The 25,945-nt window shown below is 31.4% G+C and overlaps 1 protein-coding gene across 4 annotated transcripts in view; it reads right to left on the reverse strand.

Moving 5' to 3' along the window:
• Positions 1–25,945, reverse strand: part of LOC119600058 — a 564,032-nt gene that overhangs the window by 38,208 nt on the left and 499,879 nt on the right. The window lies entirely within an intron of this gene.

Consider the following 25,945-nt stretch of genomic DNA (forward strand, 5'->3'; position numbering starts at 1 on the left):
AAATTACTTGTATCTCTGTATCCGTGGAGGGAACTAACACCAACAGTACACAAAGTATTGTGTCATGGTCAAATAATAATTGAATCGAATATTCTTCCACTTGGAGAGTTAACAGAAGAAGCCCAGGAAGCGAGCAATCGAGATTTTAAGCATGTTCAACTATTCAGCTCAAGAAAATGCTCCAGGCAATCACAGAATGAAGATATTTTTAATAGTTTACTTCTATCTTCTGATCCTGTTCTTTCAACTATGCGAAAAAGATGGATTTGTTATGAAACTCTATCATCTCAAAACAAGGAAGATTTAAAGGACTTATATTACCTTCTGGATATGTATACCGATATGACAGATTATATTATAGAAAATAAGTAGTGTTAGGAATTAACTATATAAGTAGGTTGTAAGAAGTAATTGTATTATGTTTAAGATAAACAGTTCAAACAAAAAAAGCTATTATACTAACTGATGATATTGTATTAAATTGTGTTTTATATTTCGGTGGGCGGGAAAGGTGGTTTGTGTGGGGTGACTCAGGTGTTGTTGTGCGTGGCTCATAATAAAATTATAATTTTTTTATTGTATATACAATGTTATAGTCTTTAATAAAATAATTAACTAAATAATTTTTAAAAATTGTCCAAATATTTTATTCAACACCAAATGTATGTTCTGTCACACTTAATACTAAAATATGAAAAAGATGAAATTAAAGGACACAGGTTTAAATGAACATATTTTTGAATGTAATTGAGATATTGGCTTGAAATTTTTTGTAAAGGGTCGAGAATTTCCATATCTAACTAAAAAATGATATTAAAGGATAAATATGGACTAAATTGTTGTAGCTATCTGCGACCCTATTAAAATTTTGATATAAATCATAGTTTTAGAAATTAAACAAATATGTAATATATGACAAAATCTTTATTTATGAACAAAACTCAACGCTTGTTAAATTTGTCATTTCAAATAAGAAAATGCAAAAAAAAAAAATTTAAAAGGTCAAAGGGCATCCCGCAATTCCCAAAAATAGGAATGAAAATCCCAAAAATGGGATTTTTTACTTTTTTGCCCATAGGGTCCACATTTCTTTTAGGGCTGGGAAAATACTTTTGGAGTAAATAGAAAACATATTAAGGTTTCCAAAACTGCTTTCAGTTTTCTGATCCCAGCTTTGGGATTTTAGAACATGTCGCCCAAAGTTGAAGTTTTGATAAAAAATAGGTCATATTCGGAAGGACGCAGTGGCAACATTATCAAAAAATAGGACAAGTTTTTTACGCCAAAGCGTTCTGCGTAAAGATACCTTTTAGAAAACTATAAAATTGTTATATGTTCTAAAAGAAAATTTTATTTTATTAATAAAAGAGTTAAGACACATTTTTGACAAAAAAACGGCAAAAATCTAAAATTTTTTGAATTTTTAAATTAAAAAACGTATATTTTTGGATCTGTAAATGATATTGATCTGAAATTTTTTTATATTATTGGAAATTTTGTTGTCTAACTAACAAGAGTCCATTTGGCCCGGTATTCAAAAAAAGGCGGACCAAGGTATGGTAAATTTTGTATCACTAAATTTTTAAATGCCTTTAACTCGGATATTATAAGAGATAAGTAGTATGTCCAAGCATGTCCAAGATCTCGTCGAGCGCTTTCAGAAAATATAAAAATATTAGTAGTATTTGGATGAAAAACAAAAAAATGGCACGAGTTTAAAAATTTTACTTGTCGTAGGTACCCTATTTTTGAGCCGCCACAGCGCCGTCCTTGGGGCATCTGCAGGGTTCATCTTCAAAACTTAAACTCGAATACTCCTTGGCTACGCTCACGCCAAATTTTATCCCGATCGGATAAGCCGTTTAGAAATGCCAGATTTATTTCCAAAAAATTTCCATTCTGCCCCACTGTGTATTCGGCTGAACTGAATCTTAAATATCCTCCACTAGCTATTTTTATAGTAATACTTTTTTAATAGATCAAATATTTGTAGAAATAAGTTTTCTCATGTCTTAAATAGAAAAACCCCAAGATTTAAACAGCTTAAATCTGTTACAATTACAAGATTTATTGAACATTACAAACCCCATTTTCTTTTATATTTTTATAGCGACCTAAATTATGCTTTAACGATATTTAATAATGTGCATGTGTGTGAAAGATTTAAGGATTTTCAAAATACATATATATAATTTTGTTCTACACAAATTGATAATGCAATTAGTTAAATACGGTTAAATTGCTTTTAGTGGAAGGACTTAATATGGGAGATATGACCAATTATAAACCGATCGTAAACAAGTAAAAGTGCTATATTCGGCTGAGCCGAATCTCAAATACCCTCCACCAGCTATTTTTATAGTAATACTTTTTTAGTAGATCAAATACTTGTAGAAATAAGTTTTCTCATGTCTTAAATAGAAAAACCCCAAGATTTAAACAGCTTAAATCTGTTACAATTGCAAGATTTATTGAACATTACAAACGCCATTTTCTTTTATATTTTTAAAGCGCCCTAAGATATGCTTTAGCAATATTTAATAATTTGTGTGAAAGATTTAAGAAAATTCAAATTTTCGGGGCAGGACTTAGTATGGAAGATATGACCAATTATGGACCGATTGTAAAAAATCTTTAAGTAACATTTCTGTATATAAAAGCTATATTTCAGTCAAATTTTGTATCTATATCGTAATTTAGTAATAAGTAATGTGTGTTTAAGTGATTTTCGGAAGGGAACCTTGTATGGGACCGATCGCACACATATTATGAACCGATCGTGAAAAATCATAAAATATAATTTGTGTATATAAAACTAATATTTGTGCAAAATTTTGTATCAATAGCTTTATTTGGTAATGAGTAATGAGCGTTTAAGAGATTTTCGTAAGAGGACCTTGTATGGGAGCTATGACCAATTATGTAACATCCTATATATATAAAAAAGACTGTTTGTTTGTTACGCTTTCACAGCAAAACTACTGAACCGATTTACATGAAATTTGGTCAGCTAATAGGTCTAACCCCAAAAGGAACAATAGGCTATATAAGATCTTGATCGAATACCACGCCCCTTTTTACGCCCACTGTTGGAGGAGATCATATTTTTTGTCACCGACTGTTTAATTACTTGTTTGTTTTTTCGTTCGTACTTTCCAATACCCTTAATGTTGTTATTAATACTGCGTCTGTTAATGCGTGTATTATTGTTAGTGCAAATTTTTGTCATTCTTCATTCTGTCGTGTACGTACATGCATTTGTTATTTATTTAAATATAAGTAAGCATAATGTGTGTACCAACAATAGTTGAATATTTTCGTTTTTGGATAACGGGTCACTTGATATTTATAATTTGTAAATTCTTTGTGGCCCATAAACATTATTTTTTAATTTTAAAGAGAGTAGTAATCGAACCTGCACATGAGCAACATCATATGTACGGCAATTCTCTCGCGCATTATTAAAATATTTATTTTTGTAATAAGTATTTTTATACCCACCATCAAAAAAGATGGGGGGTATATTGATTTTGTCATTCCGTTTGTAACACATCGAAATATTGGTCATAGACCCACAAAAGTATATATATTCTGGGTCCTCATTAAATTCTAAGACGATCTAGCCATGTCTGTCCGTCCGTCCGCCTGTCTGTCTGTTGAAAGCACGATAGAGTCCGAATGGAAAGAGCTAGAGAGTTGAAATTTCACATAAATATTTCTTATAGGTAAGGTTTGTTTGGTATTGAAAATGGGCAATATAGGTCCACGTTTTCGTATAGCCCCCATACAAGTGGCCCCTCGAAAAGCAGCTTTAACAACCATAACTTGTTTAAAAATACGAATATAGCGATGAAATTCGACATAAGTAAGTTTCTTATGATTCAAAATCACTATGCAAAATTTTATGAGGATCGGTCCATAATTGACCCTACCCCCCATATAAGGTCCCCTTCAGAAAATGACTTTAACGCTCATTACTGGCTTAAAAATTCTAGTATATAGATGAAATTCGACATAAGTAAGTTTCATATGTGTCAAAATCTATCTAAAAAATTTTATGTTGATCGGTCCATGATTGACCCTATCCCCCATATAAGGTCCCCTTCAGAAAATGACTGCAACGCTCATTAATGACTTAAAAATACGAGTATAGCGATGAAATTCGACACAAATAAATTTTATACGAACCAAATTCTGTCTACCAAATTTTATGAGGATCGACCCATAATTGACCCTACCCCCCTATATAAGGTCCCCTTCAGGAAATTACTTTAACGCTTATAACTGGCCTAAAAATACGAATATATAGATGAAATTCAACATATGTAAGTTTCATTCGAGTCAAACGAGGTTTGATGGTGGGTATATAAGATTCGGCATAGCCGAATATAACACTCTTACTTGTTTTTATTGCGACATTTTTGGCGACCGTGACAGGACACGGCACTTAAGTTTTAAATAAAACTCAATTATTTAATTTGGTTTTGAGGATTTCCTGGCCCGTAGAGCCACATCTTTGTAGAATTAGTGTACACCAGTTGCACGAATATTGCCTTTTCGGTGCAGCAGAACCAATTTGTGGTACTGTTGCAAATTCTTTCGAGAAATTCTTAGAGCCAACTTAAGAGGTATAGTTCTCCTTAGTAGAACAGAAAAAATTGTTTTTCTATAATTTCAAAACCAATTTGTAGCCCAAATAAATAATTAAATTTATTTGATTTCACATTTTTTAGTAGAACAAAATAAATTCCTTTATTTTGTAATTACAATAATTTGTGGCTTAAATAAATTAAATTTATTTGCTAAACAAAATTTTGTAGAAGAAAACAAGTTAAATTTTGTGTTTCAATATTTTTTGTGGTTCAAGAAATACTTGGTACAAATAAAAGATACAAGATTTTTAATAGGTATTTTTTTGAAGATTTTCTATAAAACATTTTGTTATAAATTTTCGAAAAGTTTATATAAAAAATGGCCAACAATTACAGATATGCCAGAATTAAATGATTCTGGAAGTCCAGAATTGGCCTCTTTGAACCAACAAAGGGCCACAATGAAAAGAAACATTACTTGTTTAGAAAAGAAAATCGATAAGGATGGAGATACTGCTGATACGACAATTTTGCAATGTCGGCTCGAAATTTTAGAGTCCTACTTCAAACAGATTTCCCATATTCAAGGGCAAATTGAAAAAATAAGTCCTTCCGATGTCACTAGGAGTGACTTGGAAGAAATATATATTGCAGCCAAGGCAAAATTGCTGTCCACCTTAAACAAAACTCGTAGTTCGACTTCAATGGAACAAAGTTTCTTCAACACTTCGATCGGACTTTCCAATCAAACTCGTTTACCCTCGTTAAAATTGCCTCGCTTCGATGGAAAGTACGCAGATTATAAAAGATTTATCACTACTTTCAATAATATGGTTCATGATAATTCGTCGATTACGCCAGTAGATAAATTCAATTATCTGTTAAATTGTCTTTCTGGTCCCTATCAGTTGTGGAACCTTTCCAAGTGACTGATGAGAATTACCCGAAGGCCCTTGATAGGTTGAGGGAGCGGTAAGACAACAAATTACTAATTTTCTTGGAACACATTACAACACTTTTCAACATTCCTGAAATGTCCAAAGGTGACAGTGTTTCATTACGTTATATCATAGATACCGTTTCTGCAATTCGTGGTTCACTATTATCGCTTGGATCGGAATTAGACATTATAAATGCTATTATAATTCATATTGTTTTATCGAAGCTGGATGATAGTTTTAAACAGAATTACGATGAAAAACTAGATTTTAGATCATTGCCCTCCTGTTATGACATCTTGAGTCATCGATGTAAATTTTTGGAAAGTCATGGAAAAAAAGTGAACAAAAAGTAGTTCTAGTGGCACAAAGCCAAAATCAAACTTTTCTCGTAATGCAAATACTTTTCTAAGTTCGAATACAAACACAACTTGTTCGTATTGTAACAGTTCTGGTCATCATCTCGCCATTTGTTCATCATTTTTGTCGATCGTAGTTTCGGAACATTTTAATTTCGTAAAACGTAATGGGCACTGCATAAACTGCCTTCGAAAGGGTCATTTAGTTTCGAAATGTCCTTCTAGTAGTCGTTGTAGGGTTTGTCAGTCCGCTCATCATACTTCGTTACATATTTTCGTTCAAACTGAATCAGCGCCAGTTAATCCAGCTCCTCCTGAAACATCTATAAATAATGCAACTTCGTTAGTAGCTCGTTCGTTCAAAAGAGCCATAATACCAACTGCTGTGGTTCTTTCAAAGATAGTTTCGGTTGTTTTCAACCTGAAAGAGTTCTTCTGGATTCGTGTTCTGAAATTAAGTTCATTGCAGAAGAAACTGCCAAGAAACTTAAACTACGTTTTCTACCAAATTGTCAAGATGTTTCTGGAATAAGTTAAATTCAAACAAAAATTAGATATTCTGTCGCTGCTACCATAAAATCCCGAATTGGCTCATTTCAGTCGTCATCAACATTTGCTGTAACGGAATCCATATCAGCCCAACAGCCTGGTGAAAAAATAGATACAACAAGGTTCACAATTCCAGAAACCATACAACTTGCAGACCTGCTTTTCTATAAGCGCCAACGCATTGATTTGTTAATTAGTAAGGAAATATTTTTCGATTTGTTGCTCGAAGGACGCATTTCGTTAGGACAAGGCATGCCTTGCCTTGTTAATACAGTTTTTGGATGGATTGTCGGTGGAAAATTCAACGCTCAACAAAATCCCTCGACCCTTACATGTAAATTGGCCCTAGATTCTTCAATTCTTGATAACACATTGAGAAAATTTTGGGAAGTTGAGGAATATGTAAGTGGTCCTCAAACATTTACTAATGAGGAACAAGCGTGTGAGAAACATTTCACCGAAAATGTCCAAATTAACTCGGACCGAAGAATTCAAGTTCGGTTACAAAATCCTAATTGTTTAGGTGAGTCTTTCGAAATTAGTAAACGAAGATTTTTGTCGTTCGAACGTAAATTGGAACGTGATCCCACTTTAAAATCTATGTATGTCGATTTTGTGAACGAATATATGGCACTTGGTCATATGTCGCTTGGTCTCTCTCGCATACACATTACATCATACCTCATCATTGTGTTCTCAAGCCTGAGAGTACAACAACAAAGCTTCGTGTCGTTTTCGATGGGTCAGCTCGCACAACTTCGAATCATTCCTTGAATGATATACTGATGGTTGGCCCAACTATACAACAATATTTGGTTAAAACACTCTTTTCGTTTCGTTTGAATAGATTTGCTCTCACTGCAGACATATCTAAAATGTACCGCCAATTTATAGTCGATGAACGTGATCGTAAATTTCAATTGGTTCTTTGGAGATCCAATTCAAAAGACAAACTATGCGTGTTTCAACTAAACACCGTTACGTATGGGCTCTCAGCAGCACCGTTTTTGGCTATTCGAAGTTTGTTTTTTATCGCCGATCAGCACAGTTCAACTTTTCCCGTTGGTTCAAAGGTACTTCGTGAGGATTTATACGTAGATGATGTTCTCACTGGATCTGATAGTCTCGAAATCTTAGAATTCAAGAAATCTGAAATTATTAAAATTCTCAGTATTCATGGTCTTCAGCTCACAAGTGGAATAGCAATTGTCCAGAATTCGTAACCAACAACGACGAAGAAGTTGCCACTAAAACCACTGAAAAAAATATTAAAACCACTGAAAAAAATATTACAAAAACACTTGGAATGTCCTGGAATCCTACTCAGGATATATTTTTGTTTCGCTTTAACTTGCCCGATGTAAGTAATCCCACAAAACGTTCAATTTTATCGATAGTAGCAAAAATTTTCGATTTGCTTGGTCTCTTGAGACCTATTGTAGTTCGTTTTAAAATGCTGCTCCAAGAGATGTGGGTCCAGAACATCGGTTGGGATGATCCTCTAAACAATAGTTTGGCATTGATGTGGCTCCAAATTAAAGCAGATTTGGATATGTTTTTACTTCGGCGAAATACATGGCTTCGCCGACGCTTTGCAACGCGCATTTGGATGCTGTATTTACTATCGCGTCTTAGAAAATGGTTCTTATAAAACTACTTTGTTAAACGCCAAATCGAAGGTGGCTCCAATAAAAGCACAGTACCTCGTCTCGAACTATGCGCGTGCGTAGAACTTGGTCAAAAATAAAACCAAAAATCGGAAAATTTGTATCTTCTATATTCATTTGGACGGATTCTAAAATTGTTTTGCAATGGCTCAAGATACATTCATCAACCCTTAATTGTTTTGTAGCAAATCGAGTCTCAGAGTTACAAGAACAAGCTCAAGACGTTATATGGCGACATGTGCCATCAAAAAGTAATCCAGCCGATATTGTGTCTAGTGGATGTAGCGCTACAGACTTGACTAGTACAATTTGGTTTAATGGGCCCAAATTTATTTTCGAAGATGTTAGTAACTGACCCGCAAATATAACTGATGAATCCGAAGAAATTTTTGAAAGAAGAAAAACGGTTCTTAAATGCACTACAAATGACATCAGCGAGTCCGTCATAGATAAAATTATAGATAAGCATTCGTCGTACTATAAAATTCTTCGGATACTTACATTTTTCGAATTTGTAATAGGTGCAAGGTAGACCCTTTGTTGAAAGCCAATAACATCGTTCATCTTCCACCCCAGGAGTTGGAGAACACATTTTGGAAATTAGTAGCACATATACAAAGTAAAAACTTCGTTGTGGAGTTAAACGCCATTTTAAACAATAATTTGGTACAACCTTCTTTGCAAAAACTGGCTCCATTTGTACATCAAATGGAAACTGACAACAAAACTATTAATTTGATTCGAGTGGGTGGAAGATTATCGAGAGCTTCCCGCTTTATTGCTGAAAAATCATCGCTTTGTAAAGCTATACATTGAGCATTTACATCGTCTTCGAAAAGTGGTTCGCAATTGTGTCCATTGCTTCCACTACAAACCAAAGTTGATTGGACAAATGATGGGCAACTTACCAGTTGATCGCCTAAGAGCTCAACGACCATTTTTGGTCAGTGGAGTCGATTTTTGTGGCCAATTCCTAACTTCGTATCGTATTCGTGGTAAGGTACCCTACAAAACTTACGTCGCAGTTTTTGTGTGCTTTAGCTCAAAGGCATCTCACTTGGAGCTCGTTTCCGATTTGTCCAAAAACAATTTTATACTTCGTTAAAATCGCTTTGTTAGTCGACGTGGCCTACCGCAACGCATTTTTTGCGATAACGCGACAAATTTTACAGGTGCCCACAATAAACTCAAAGAGTTAAAAGATAAATTGCTCTCTAATAAAATCGTATCAGAAATCAAGACGCATTGTACTCAAAATGGCTTCGAATTTTGTTTCATCCCCCGCGTGCCCCACATTTTGGTGGATTGTGGGAGGCCGCTGTTAAATCTGCAAAAACCCTATTAGTAAAAAATCTAGCTCAAGCTCGCCTTACATTTGAAGAACTACAAACTTTAATTGTCGAAATATAAGCTATATTGAACTCTCGTCCTATAGCTCCAATGTCAGATGACCCTAATGATGGAGAAGCACTTACTCCCGGTCATCTGCTGATTGGTTCATCGTTGGTGTCCATACCTCAGGAAACTTTTGATTCTTCAATGTTATCCGCATTAAATCGATGGCAACAAATTTCGTATCTCAAAAATCAATTTTGGCAACTCTGGTCCCCAGATTATCCTTTATCGCTACAGCAACATTCGTCTAAAACATGGTCTAAAACACAACCAAATATCAAGATTGGACAACTAGTCATTATCCATGAAGACAATACTCCACCACAGAATTGGCTCCTTGCAAGAGTCACAAAAACAATATTTGGTACTGATGGACATATACGAGTAGTCGAATTAAAATCTGCTAATGGTTCTTGTCGGCGACCTATACACAAGGTGGCCCCTTTACTAATTTATAGGATCTTGAAACGCAGACCTTTCAACGGAGGGAGAATGTTGGAGGAGATCATATTTTTTGTCACCGACTGTTTAATTACTTGTTTGTTTTTTCGTTCGTACTTTCCAATACCCTTAATGTTGTTGTTTTTAATACTGCGTCTGTTAATGCGTGTATTATTGTTAGTGCAAATTTTTGTCATTCTTCTTTCTGTCGTGTACGTACATGCATTTGTTATTTATTTAAATATACATAAGTAAGCATAATGTGTGTACCAACAATGGTTGAATATTTTCGTTTTTGGATAACGGACCACCTGATATTTATAATTTGTAAATTCTTTGTGGTCCATAAACATTATTTTTATACCCTCCACCACTATCAGTGGTGATAGAGGGTATATATAAGTTTGTCATTCCGTGTGTAACACCTAGCAATATTCATCTGAGACCCAACAAAGTTTATATATTCTTGATCCTTATGAAATTCTGCTCGATTTAGCTATGTCCGTCTGTCTGCCTAAAACACGCTCACATTAAAACTAAGCAAAAGAAATAAACCAAATTCACCAAAAAATATTTGCTATTATCCTAAGCAGTTTGGTATTGAAAATCAGCCTAATCGGTTCACAACGTTAAAAATTATGAGTAAAAGTTTCAGACTACCTCGAAAAAAATTACGTTTTTTTCGTAATTCTTAAGTCGTTTTCTCAGAAACTACAAAAGATAATTCGATGAATTTTGTCACACATTATTTTTTTACCCAGGGATCAATTATGTTTAAAATCAAAACAATCGATCCAAAATCTCCCGTAGACCCCATACAAAGGTACATATTTCCGGAAATGGATTTATCGTTAATAACTTCCTCAAATATATTGGTATCAACTCAAAATTTTGCACATATAAATAAAATATCAACAAAACTCAAACTACCAACGTAGATTAGTATCGGTCCACAATTGGTCATAGCTCCCATATAAGGCCCTCTTTCGAAAATCACTCAATCGCGCATATTTCACTGATAAATAAAGCTATCAAGATAAAATTTAACATGAATACATTTTGTGTATATATAAATCACTCTATGAAGTTTTTTCCGAATCGGTCCGTAATTGGTCATAGCTCCCATATAAGGCCCACTTCCGAAAATCATTTAAAAGCTCATATTTCATTGTCAAATAAAGCTATCTTGATAAAATTCGGCACAAATATGTTTAGACTAAATATGAATCATTCTACGAAATTTTTTCCTGATAGGCCCATAATTGGTCATACCTCCCATATAAAGTCCACTTTCGAAAATCACTTAAAAGGATATATTTCATTGAATTATAAAGTTATCGGGATAAAATTCGACACAAATATGTTTTGTATACATACAAATCATTCTACAAATTTTTTACCGATCGGTCCATTATTGGTCAGAGCTCCCATATAAGGCCCACTTCCGAAAATCTCTTAAAAACACATATTTCATTGTCAAATAAAGCTATCGTGATAAAATTCGACATAAATATATTTTGTTTAAATATGAATTACTCTACTAAATTTTTTTCGGATAGGCCCATAATTGGTCCACTTCCAAAAATCACTTAAACGCCTATATTTCATTGAATTCTAAAGCTATTGGGCTACGGATCGGTACATTATTGGTCATAGCTCCCATATAAGGCCCACTTCCGAAAATCACTTAAAAGCACATATTTCATTGTCAAATGAAGCAATCTTGATAAAATTGGACACAAATATGTTTTGTCTTTATATAAGTCACTCTACGAAATTTTTTCCGGATAGACTCATAATTGGTCATAGCTTCCATACAAAGTCCACTTCCGAAAATCACTTAAACGCAGATATTTCATTAAATTCTAAAACTATAAGGATAAAATTCGACTTGAATATATTCTATGTACATATAAATCATTCTACCACTTTTTTCCCGGATCGGTCCATTATTGACCATAACTCCCATATAAGTCCCACTTCCGAAAATCACTTAAGCGCACATATTTAATTGTCAAATAAAGTTATATTGATAAAATTCTACACAAATATGTTTTGTCTTTATATGAATCACTCAACGAATTTTTTTTTCCGGATAGGCTACCAAGAGGGTCCACTTGCGAAAATCAGTTAAACGCATATATTTCTTTGAATAATAATGCTATCGGGATAAAGTACGACTTGAATATGTTTTGTAAGCATATAAATCATTCTACCAAACCTTACACAAATACATATAAAGTCCACTTCCGAAAATCACCTAAACGCAAATATTTCATTAATTAATAAATCTATTATAGTAAAATTCGACTTGATTTTTTTGCCATATTTTTTCCTTATCGGTCGATAATTGGTCACAACTCCCATATAAGGACCCTTTCCGAAAATTACTCAAATGCACATTGACGATCAAAGTTATCGGGATAAAATTCGACATAAATATGTATTTTGTATATATAAATCATTCTACGGAATTTTTTCCGGATCGGTCCATAGATTGTCTTAGCTCCCATATAAGGTATACTTCTGAAAATCACTTAATTCGTAATTAAATGATTACATCCGTATAAAATTCAAAATGCGTATGTTCTGTGTACAGATAAATCAATATATTAAAATGTTTTCAAACTGGCCTATTAATATACATATATATCTCGACATAATTAAAATTAGTTTGACATATGCATAAATGTTAGTACCTGCAATACGGAAACAAAAATTTTGCCAAGAAATCTAAAAATTAGATAGTTAAATGGGTTTCAATAAAAAGTAGCTTGCTGGTGGAGGGTATTTAAGATTCTGCTAGCCGAATATAGTACTCTAACTTGTTTAATTTTAAAGAGAGTAGTAATCGAACCTGCACATGAGCAACATCATATGTACGGCAAATCTCTCGCGCATTATTAAAATATTTATTTTTGTAATAAGTATTTTTTTTATTGCGACACCCACTTTTTGTAAAACTATTATTTCACCAATTTTCACAATATGCAAAAACTACTAAACCGATTAACATGAAATTTTGCATACCGATAGGTATAAGCTTAGAAAGAACTGTAGGCTATATAAGAACTTGATCCGATGCCACGCCTTACCTATATTTTATCCTATAATTATATGAATAAGAAAGTCTGTTTGTTACGCTTTCACGAACAAACAAACTACTTAACCGATTTACATGAAATTTAGAACACTAATAGTTCTATTCTAAATTAGAACAATAGGCTATATAAAATAATGATTTGACGTCACGATTCTTCTTATGCTTACTTTTTTCTATATAATTGTTACACAAAATTTTCATTCGAGACTTACAGAAAACTACTGAACCGATAAGTCTGATCTCAGGATCAGAATCGGACGCCACGCCCCTTTTTACGCCAACTTTTTGTAAAACAATTATTAAACCAAATTTACGTCCAGGCATACCAAAAACTACTGATCCGATTTTCATGAAATCTGTTATAATGAATGTTGTGGAATGAACAGTACGACACATTATATGTTCAAAACCTATAATATATAATAATAAATATATATGAAACTCTGTTTTTACTCTTTCACTACACAACTAATAAACTTATTTACATAAAATTTGGCATTTAATAGGTCTAACCTCAGAAGTTAACAAGTTAGAGTGCTATATTCGGCTACGCCGAATCTTAAATACCCTCCACCAGCAAGATACTTTTTATTAAAACCCATTTAACTATCTAATTTTTAGATAACTTGACTTCATATAGGAGCTACGACCAATTACGGGCCTCTCCAGAAAAATTTCGTAGAGTGATTCATATGTATGTACACAAAACATATTTGTATGGAATTTTATCAAGATAGCTTTACTTAACAATGAAATATGTGAGTTTAAATGATTTTCGGAAGAGAGCCTCATATGGAAGCTATGACCAATAACGGACCGATCCGGGGAAAAATTGTTAGAATTATTTATACGTATACAAAACATATTCAAGTTGAATTTTATACCGATAGTTTTATTTATCAATGAAACATATTCGTTTAAATGATTTTCGGAAGTGGACCCTATATGGGAGCTATGACCAATTATGGTCTTATCCGAAAAAATTAGAGTGATTCATATATAGACGAAACATATATGTGTCGAATTTTATCAAGATACCTTTATTTGACAATTAAATATGTGCGTTTAAGTGATTTCCGGAAGTGGGCCTTATATGGGAGCTATGACTAATAATGGACCGATCCGAAAAGAAATTTGGTAGAATGATTTGTATGTACACAAAACATATTCAGGTCGAATTGTATCACAAAAGCTTTATTTGTCAATGAAATATTTGCGTTTAGGTGATTTTTGGAAGTGGACCTTACATGGGAGCTATGACCAATTGTAAACCAACTGAGATCTACGTTAGTAGTATGATTTCAATTCACATTATATTTGTATGTACAAAATTTTGTGTTGATACCGATATATTTAAGAGAGTTATTAACGATAAACTTATATCCGGGAATATACACCTTTGTATGGGGGCTATGGAAAATATTGGATCAATTGTCATGAGTTTGAACATACTTGATCCCTGGCACAAAAAAATAATGTATGACAAAATTCATCGAAATATCATTGGTAGTTTCTGAGAAAACTATTTATGAATTGGGAAAAAACGTTATTTTTTTCGAGGTAGTCTGAAATTTTTAATCATAACTTTTTACGTCGTAAACCGGTTTTACTGATTTTCAATACCAAACTGTACCTGATAATAAGGAATGTTTTGGGTGAATTTCGTGAATTTTTATTGTTTCGTTTTAACGTGAACGTGTTTTACACAGACAGATAGACGGACGGACGGACGGACATAGTTAAATCGACTCAGAATAAGGATCAATAATATATATACTTTGTTGGGTCGCAGATGCATATTTCTTGGTGTTACACACGGAATGACAAAGTTATATATACCATCTATCACCACAGATGGTTGTGGGGGGTATAAAAAAAAACTATATATGATATTGATTGGATGATAAGCACTGAATGCACCAAGAAACAAAAACAATATACACAAGGCAATGAAACACACAGCCATCCAAACATATGAAACGAAATACTCAATGAATAAGAAGTGTTGTTGATGCTTATACATATGTATATCAAAGCATGAAAAAATTGTCTGTTTTCAGAGGTTGTCTCGGAGTTTTGCTCATATCTTCGGTATTTATGGACCGATTTTGCTGATTTTAAATAGCGATCTTCTCGAAAGCATGTCAGATCGGATCTCGCCGATATCTGGGGTTCTTTAAAAACTGATTTCAACAAACACACAGACGGACAGACAGACAGGCAGACGGACATAGCTTAATCAACTCCGCTACCTATAAGGATCCAGAATATATACATATATACTAGGGTGGGTCGAAAAAAAAAGTTGAGTCAGTCACCCCCTACGATTAAAGATATGTTAATAACATTTCAAAAAATATAAAAAATATTTTTTTGCCACGCCTAGAAATACCGCCCTTTTTGTTTTTTATATATAACGTCGCCATTTTAAGTCCGATTGTAACATATAATATATCAATATTTATGGCTTGACTGTAGCTATATTTCACCCTCTGACAATTTTTTAATTCGACGTCATATTCTATGCTCGACTTCTGATATCTCGGATCCTTCCCCAAAATCTAAAATTGTGGCTGTACTGTAATAAAATACATTTAATTATATGAGCTATTTGCTTCTAAAATGCTCACTTTTATGCATAAACAGCTATTTTACAGGTATTTAAAACTACCTGTATAGTTCTAACTACAAACAATTAATTTGCTGGGGATATGGTCGAAAACTATTTTTTTAAATTAATTTACAATACAAAAATTTCATTCTGCCCCCTATCTTAACACAAGAAAGATAATTTTATTCAGCATTTAATTTTATTCATTAATAACAAAATCACGTAGGTACATAAAAACTAAACATTTTATTTTATAAAAATCGCTGAAAAATTAAGGAGTTTATAAAAATATTTCATGTTTTTACCATACAATTACTTGCTCGTTTTTTTTAACAATTTTCAAAAATGTTTATACTAATTTTTATAAAATGTAATAAATTTATTTAAAGATATATTAACTTTTCTTAAATAGTTATATATTTTTAAAGAAGTTATTGAAATAAAAACTAATAAAAAACAAGTAGGAAAGTATAGACGGGCATGGTCGACCATATAATATCCTACACCATGAGTATATTTTTAAAATTTTAAAAATAACTTTGAATTTTACCTTAATTCCAAAGTATTTAAGCAAGTTATTGATAAAAATCAAAATTTTCTAAATGAGGCTTTATATAGGAGTATAGGTCAAATATGGGCCAATCCTTATTAAATTTGGGAACAGGATATATTTTTAAATAACAGTTAGTTTTGTTTCATTGCGATACAAATGGTTACAAGTCAATTTTAGACGTCTAAGACATTTTTTGAAGAGGGGTTTGTATGGGGGCTAGGGTCAAATAAGGGCCGATCATTACGAAAATCTGCAGTGTCATTTATACTTATATAAAACTTATTTGTGTTAATTTTTAGAGAGATAACAGTATATTTGACGTAATTATGGCATAAAAAGCCCAAATCGGGAGGTACGGTTGTATGGAGGCTTGGTGAAATAATGGACCGAATTTGGGCTTCGTCCCTGTGCCCAAAAACATGCTTGGGCCAAGTTTCATCAAATTATCTTGAAAATTGCGGCCTGTACCTTGCGCACAAGGTTTAGATGGACAGCCAGCCAGACGGACGGACAGACATGTCTTAATCGACTCAAAAAATGATTCTGAATCGATCGGTATACTTTAAGGTGAGTGTAGGACCAATATTTTTGTACACCACTATAGTGGTGTAGGGTATAAATATTAGTCGGGAATGATACCAGTTATGAGTATATCTAAAATGTGATTTATTTTTTAATAAAGCATTTATATAGAAATTTGTCCACTACTTTTTAAGCAATTTATTGATGAAAAACTGATTTTCTGAAAGTGCCTATTTATGGGAGCTAGGATCAATTATAGACCGATCCCAACAAAATTTAGTGGAGGGATTTATGTTCATATAGGAGTTAGATATGCAGAATTTTATCATAATGGTAGTGTTTAAGAGGGAAATAACGGCAAGCCACAATTAAAGGCTCCGATTTAATCCATCTTCAAACAACTTCGTCCTTTGGTAAAATGAAATATTTGAGCCTATTTTCATCAAATTATCTGGAAAATTGCGATTTGTAGTTTGACAACAAGGTTTACATGGACTGACAGTAGGACGGACATAGCTAAACCACTATATTGCTGTAGGATATATGTAGTTAACTTTCTTTTATTTTGAAAGGAAGTTAGAAATGAAATGGTTTATAACTGAAAAAATTAAAAGGATTTCTGTTTTATATAGTTCATAAAAAAAAATTTTTTCGACTGTTTTTCCTGGCAAATTAATTGTTTGTTGTGAGAACGGTTGATAAATACTTGAACATTTTTAAATATCTATAAAATAGGTGTTTTTGCATAAAAGTGAGCATTTTAAAAGGTAATAGTTCATATAATTCAATGTACTTTATTCCAGTATAGCCACAATTTAAGATTTTGGGGAAGGATCCGAGATATCAGAGGTCACGCATAGAGAATGTCGTCGAATAAAAAAATTTTCTAAGAGTGAAATATAGCTACAGTCAAGCCATAAATATTGATATATGACATGTTACGATCGGACTTAAAATGGCGGCGTAATATATAAAAAACAAAAAGGGCGGTATTTCTAGGCGTGGCAAAAAAATATTTTTTATATTTTTGGAAATGTTATTAACATATCTTTAATCCTAGGGGGTGACTGACACAACTTTTTTTTTGTCCATAGAGACCGACCCACTCTAATATATACTTTATGGCGTCGGAAAATTATATTATAGAAATTACAAACGGAATGACAAACTTATATATACCCTTCTCAGGAAGGTGAAGGGTATAATAAAAAATTGAAATATATTGTTAATCGAAATAACAATAAAAATCTATGATCAGGTAAATATGCTATCATAAAATTATCTTGACATAAATTCGGTTGTCATTTTTCAAATGCAGCTCAAATCTAAAAAACCATGAAGATATTTATTTGAGTACTCATTAGAGTGTCCCGAAAGACAACACTTTTGCAAATCTTATATAGGTAGACCTCTCAAACGATGCATAGAAAGCATTGTTCGTACAAAATTTGGATAAATTGATCTTTCAATATATTTTTACACTTTTAGAAAATTATCCTCCAAAAATTCTGCACAACTTTTTCTGTATGTAGCGCCGTTTTATTCTAAGCTTTTCAAATTAAATAATAATATTGAATAACTCCAGCACACATTTCCATTTACAAATTCCGAATTTTTTTTAATTAGACTGCTTTGTGTATCTAACGATATTTGGATGCATAAAAGCTAATGAATAAAATAATATGTTTAAACATATTTTTGTATAAATGGATGTATTTTTGAGAAACAATGATAAGACAAAAACGGTGGTTTTACTCTTTAATGAACTACTCAAAATTGTTTGTCAAATTAAAAGTTGTTTTGTTTTCTCTGTCAAGATTCAAGGATTCTTCATATTTTTTAGAACAGAAAAAAACTTAATTTTGTCCATTTTAAAAGAATGATTTATCTATACACAGAACATAATCATGTCGAATTTTATCCGGATATAATCATTTAATAACGAATTAAGTGATGTTAAGTGATTTTCAGAAGTTAACCTTTTATGGGAGTTAAGACAACTTATGGACCGATCTGGAAAAATTTCCGTAGAATGATTTATATATACAAAGTACACATTTATGTCGAATTTTATCCCGATAACTTTGATTATCAATGTGCATTTAAGTAATTTTCGGAAATGGTCCTTATATGGGAGTTGCGATCAATTAAGGACCGATAAGGAAAAAATTTCGTATAATGATTTCGTATATAAATTCAAATAAAATAATGTATAGTATATACATTCGTTGGGCATTGAAAAATGCCTACTTCTATCGAATGCTAAAATGTCAGAAGTGAAAGATTAAATTATATCGGAAATTTCCGCTTCATTTATAAATTTAATTAAGCGAATAAAAATATCAATATTGTGTGAATTTAACAAATCAGAAAAATTTAAGTAATCGTTAAATAGATCATGTTTGTCCCTTATATAAAATATTTATTTACAATTAAACAGCTGATGTATATAAGTGTTGCTAATAGAATTAAAGCACAATGATGATTTTCAACAAAAATCCTTTTTTGTCAGCGGAAAATTTTCCATTTCCGACAGTTAAATTTGCTGGGCAAATTTGTTGACCTGTGTTTTGTAAAACTTGTACGTGCATACATATATAAAAACCGCGAGAAACAGGTAAAAATCCTCATAAATGTTTATTTATCACAAAAAAATCATTCAAGTTAAGGGTACTAAAATCTTTTTACCATACATTTTCTAGAATTTTATTACGTGTGCACATAAATATTACAAAAAGTAGGTAAAAGTATTTTTTTTTGCTTTTTTAATTGACAATGTTTTTTTTTCTAAAAAGTGGCATATTTCCAAAATAATTCTGCGAAATATGCTTTATTGTGGGTTTTATTATATTTTAACTACTACCTGCTATTGAAAAATAAAAATGTTAAAATCGCTGTTTTCTATATTATAATTTTCATAATTTTATTATGAACAAAGTTAGGTAAAAATCAACTTGGATATTTGCAATTTAATTTTCATTCATATTCATTCAGTATATTAATGACAATTCATTAGAATACATCAATTTACCCGCTGCTAAAAATCGCGTACGTAAAATAATATTAGCAACACCGCTAACGATAAAAACAAACACATTCTACGCAATATTTAAAACAAATAGTAACACAATACCAAAAACTGCTAAGTATATTTAATTAAATATATAAATTAATTGTGTAAAATGTGTTTCTGTTAAATTTTCTGTAAAAAAAACAAAGGAAGCAATCATTTTTTGCAAAAAAAAACAAACAAATAAAATTCGTAAGAAAGAAGATTCGACACAACCTATTGATATGAAGCAAAAAGTATGTACATATATAATGTAATTTCATAAATATTCATAAATAAAATAAAAATTGGTAATAATTATTTAGAACAATACCGAAGAAAACTTACGTCTTGAACCAAAAAACTTTCAAAACAAATTGGCGAGGATAACAGCAGAAAAAGTAACCGAAGCACAACAAAGTGGAGAATTTGAAGATCAACCTGTTGTGTCGAATCCTGCAATTGAAACTATAATAATAAAGGAAGTTGATGCAACAAACATCGAAGTTATAAATAGATGTATGAAAAACTATGAAAAAGATGTAAGTATAATAATCTATATACGATATGAAGCATGGAGCCGAATAAGGGCGTATAAACCATTTGGGAAATTTTACAGGAGACGATAAAAACATCATAAAACTTTAAAATCGGCATTTTTTCCTACTTTTTTCACATATATGCATAAATATAACTCACATCTATCCCTGTGCTAAAACTCAGTAAAAAATTCGAGTCACAACTTGCCAAAATTAATACTTGAAATTTTGCTAAAATGGAATAAGGGCATTTTAGTTGAAAGTATATATAAATAAATGTTATTTTTATATACTTCTTAATTATTTTATTATATAAAACTTGGACAGCCTCAACATAACAGTCTAGAGCATTATTTGCTAAAGTTTCAAGGACATCCTTCATTATCCTTATAAGTAATTAAAACAAAAACCAAAAAAAATATATTTTTTAGTATTTTTATACATACATACTTATATGTATTTTTAATTTATTAAACAGGAACACCAAATTAGATATTTCTCTACTAGATTTATATTAAAAACGCCTACTATACCAAAAATTCTAAGGAAATGTATTTAAATTTAAGCGTTTTTAATTAACTAATAATTAAAATAACTAACTAAAAACTAATGTAAAGTAATAAGAAACGAACAAAACTTATACATTTATTTGCATATGTCTTCATAAAATTGTTTTGCATAGTTCGGCAAATATTTCACCATTGTTAGAAGGTCTTTTTTCTTGTTTTCGCAAATATCAATGTTTTTTCCCTTAAGGGTAGCAAGTTATCCAGATTTGGTATATTATTTCTGCCGGAATCTACTTTACCATTAGCTATTGAATAATTTGACCAGGATTCAGATAGTTCATGGCTACTTCTTAATCTTAGGGTATTCGGGTCATCTAATGTTAATTGAATCCACCTTGCTTTTGTAATTTTACATTCAGAATTTCTTTTTATAAGCTCAGTGATTTCCATAAAATTTTTAAAATCTTCCAGCTTCATTTCACAAATTTTAAAGGGATTTTCAGTTTTTGCTGTTTTTATCATATTAATAACATCTTCTGGAGTATAAAGTTTTGAAATTCGCTTCTTTTTTTCAATAAGAGCAAGATATAATAATTTTTTAAAATATAACTATAGTTATGGATATACGCCCTTCTTCTTGTCACACTTTTATACTTAAATAATTCATTCAATAATAATCTTTTTTGCAATATAATTAAAAAATTAATAAATTTGAAATGTTTTCCAACCATTCTGCAAATTTGGTGCAATTAGAATTAAAATTTATACGATTTTTTACAGAAAAATACATTAAATTGCTAATATTTTTTACCCAAAAAAATAAAAAGTATTTAAAAATCGTGCTTTTAAAACTATCTATTTTAGCGAAAAATTTATATTTTTCAATTTATTTTTTTATGAATAGATGTAAAAAGGTTAGTTTAATATAATTATGTATGTATGTATGTATGTATGTATGTATGTATGTATGTATGTATGTATGTATGTATGTATGTATGTATGTATGTATGTATGTATGTATGTATGTATGTATGTATGTATGTATGTATGTATGTATGTATGTATGTATGTATGTATGTATGTATGTATGTATGTATGTATGTATGTATGTATGTATGTATGTATGTATGTATGTATTTATGTATGTATGTATGTATGTATGTATGTATGTATGTATGTATGTATGTATGTATGTATGTATGTATGTATGTATGTATGTATGTATGTATGTATGTATGTTTGTGCTTTATAGACTGCTAAACGGCTGGACCGATTTTCATGAAATTTTCACAGTTTCTTCCTGTATGTCTGGAAGGAACAATAGGCTACTTTTTATGTTGAAATTTCATGTGGGCGACGTGCCACGCCCATATTAAGAAAATATTAAATTAGTATATCTGAGATAATATAATCGTTAGAGTCTTCAAATTTTGTCGGAGCAACTTTAGTATCAATATAATTATTTAAGACAAAAAGTGGGCGGATTAGCATTAGGGGGGGGGGGGGTGGCACCTCCCATATAAATTAAATACAAAAATTCGTTTATCTTGGAAACTATTATGGTTAGAATATTAAAAATTTCCACGAGTAACTTTAACATCCATGTAAACATTTTGGGAAATAAATTGGCGGACTACCGATGAGGGGAGCAGCCAATTTATTCATCTGAACATTTTGGAGAAAAAAGAGCGGACTTTCGTCATGGGGGGCTTGGAGCCCCCATATAAATTAAATAGGAAAATATTATATCTGAGAAACTATTAGAGCTAGAATATTCAAATTTTAATTGAAGAACTTTGACATTCATGAGAACATTCAGAGAATAACGGGCGGACTTTCAATGGGGGGCTTGGCACCTCACATATGAATTAAATACAAAATTTCGCTTATCTGAGAAACTAATAGAACAAGATTCTTCAAATTCTACGTGAAGATCTTTGGCATTAACGTGAACATTTAGAGAATAACGGGCGGACTTTCAATGGGGTCTTGGCACCCCCTATATGAATTAAATACAAAATTTCGTATATCTGGGAAAATATTCGATTTTTTTTAATTTTTAGAGAGATAACAGTATATTTGACGTAATTATGGCATAAAAAGCCCAAATCGGGAGGTACGGTTGTATGGAGGCTTGGTGAAATAATGGACCGAATTTGGGCTTCGTCCCTGTGCCCAAAAACATGCTTGGGCCAAGTTTCATCAAATTATCTTGAAAATTGCGGCCTGTACCTTGCGCACAAGGTTTAGATGGACAGCAAGCCAGACGGACGGACAGACATGTCTTAATCGACTCAAAAAATGATTCTGAATCGATCGGTATACTTTAAGGTGAGTGTAGGACCAATATTTTTGTACACCACTATAGTGGTGTAGGGTATAAATATTAGTCGGGAATGATACCAGTTATGAGTATATCTAAAATGTGATTTATTTTTTAATAAAGCATTTATATAGAAATTTGTCCACTACTTTTTAAGCAATTTATTGATGAAAAACTGATTTTCTGAAAGTGCCTATTTATGGGAGCTAGGATCAATTATAGACCGATCCCAACAAAATTTAGTGGAGGGATTTATGTTCATATAGGAGTTAGATATGCAGAATTTTATCATAATGGTAGTGTTTAAGAGGGAAATAACGGCAAGCCACAATTAAAGGCTCCGATTTAATCCATCTTCAAACAACTTCGTCCTTTGGTAAAATGAAATATTTGAGCCTATTTTCATCAAATTATCTGGAAAATTGCGATTTGTAGTTTGACAACAAGGTTTACATGGACTGACAGTAGGACGGACATAGCTAAACCACTATATTGCTGTAGGATATATGTAGTTAACTTTCTTTTATTTTGAAAGGAAGTTAGAAATGAAATGGTTTATAACTGAAAAAATTAAAAGGATTTCTGTTTTATATAGTTCATAAAAAAAAATTTTTTCGACTGTTTTTCCTGGCAAATTAATTGTTTGTTGTGAGAACGGTTGATAAATACTTGAACATTTTTAAATATCTATAAAATAGGTGTTTTTGCATAAAAGTGAGCATTTTAAAAGGTAATAGTTCATATAATTCAATGTACTTTATTCCAGTATAGCCACAATTTAAGATTTTGGGGAAGGATCCGAGATATCAGAGGTCACGCATAGAGAATGTCGTCGAATAAAAAAATTTTCTAAGAGTGAAATATAGCTACAGTCAAGCCATAAATATTGATATATGACATGTTACGATCGGACTTAAAATGGCGGCGTAATATATAAAAAACAAAAAGGGCGGTATTTCTAGGCGTGGCAAAAAAATATTTTTTATATTTTTGGAAATGTTATTAACATATCTTTAATCCTAGGGGGTGACTGACACAACTTTTTTTTTTTGTCCATAGAGACCGACCCACTCTAATATATACTTTATGGCGCCGGAAAATTATATTATAGAAATTACAAACGGAATGACAAACTTATATATACCCTTCTCAGGAAGGTGAAGGGTATAATAAAAAATTGAAATATATTGTTAATCGAAATAACAATAAAAATCTATGATCAGGTAAATATGCTATCATAAAATTATCTTGACATAAATTCGGTTGTCATTTTTCAAATGCAGCTCAAATCTAAAAAACCATGAAGATATTTATTTGAGTACTCATTAGAGTGTCCCGAAAGACAACACTTTTGCAAATCTTATATAGGTAGACCTCTCAAACGATGCATAGAAAGCATTGTTCGTACAAAATTTGGATAAATTGATCTTTCAATATATTTTTACACTTTTAGAAAATTATCCTCCAAAAATTCTGCACAACTTTTTCTGTATGTAGCGCCGTTTTATTCTAAGCTTTTCAAATTAAATAATAATATTGAATAACTCCAGCACACATTTCCATTTACAAATTCCGAATTTTTTTTAATTAGACTGCTTTGTGTATCTAACGATATTTGGATGCATAAAAGCTAATGAATAAAATAATATGTTTAAACATATTTTTGTATAAATGGATGTATTTTTGAGAAACAATGATAAGACAAAAACGGTGGTTTTACTCTTTAATGAACTACTCAAAATTGTTTGTCAAATTAAAAGTTGTTTTGTTTTCTCTGTCAAGATTCAAGCATTCTTCATATTTTTTAGAACAGAAAAAAACTTAATTTTGTCCATTTTAAAAGAATGATTTATCTATACACAGAACATAATCATGTCGAATTTTATCCGGATATAATCATTTAATAACGAATTAAGTGATGTTAAGTGATTTTCAGAAGTTAACCTTTTATGGGAGTTAAGACAACTTATGGAACGATCTGGAAAAATTTCCGTAGAATGATTTATATATACAAAGTACACATTTATGTCGAATTTTATCCCGATAACTTTGATTATCAATGTGCATTTAAGTAATTTTCGGAAATGGTCCTTATATGGGAGTTGCGATCAATTAAGGACCGATAAGGAAAAAATTTCGTATAATGATTTCGTATATAAATTCAAATAAAATAATGTATAGTATATACATTCGTTGGGCATTGAAAAATGCCTACTTCTATCGAATGCTAAAAATGTCAGAAGTGAAAGATTAAATTATATCGGAAATTTCCGCTTCATTTATAAATTTAATTAAGCGAATAAAAATATCAATATTGTGTGAATTTAACAAATCAGAAAAATTTAAGTAATCGTTAAATAGATCATGTTTGTCCCTTATATAAAATATTTATTTACAATTAAACAGCTGATGTATATAAGTGTTGCTAATAGAATTAAAGCACAATGATGATTTTCAACAAAAATCCTTTTTTGTCAGCGGAAAATTTTCCATTTCCGCCAGTTAAATTTGCTGGGCAAATTTGTTGACCTGTGTTTTGTAAAACTTGTACGTGCATACATGTATAAAAACCGCGAGAAACAGGTAAAAATCCTCATAAATGTTTATTTATCACAAAAAAATCATTCAAGTTAAGGGTACTAAAATCTTTTTACCATACATTTTCTAGAATTTTATTACGTGTGCACATAAATATTACAAAAAGTAGGTAAAAGTATTTTTTTTGCTTTTTTAATTGACAATGTTTTTTTTTTTTTTTTTTTTCTAAAAAGTGGCATATTTCCAAAATAATTCTG

Source organism: Lucilia sericata, unplaced genomic scaffold (assembly GCF_015586225.1).
Source record: "Lucilia sericata isolate MDLA Ls3-8-SP2 unplaced genomic scaffold, ASM1558622v1 Contig000102F_arrow, whole genome shotgun sequence".
NCBI classification, from domain to species: Eukaryota; Metazoa; Arthropoda; class Insecta; order Diptera; family Calliphoridae; genus Lucilia; species Lucilia sericata.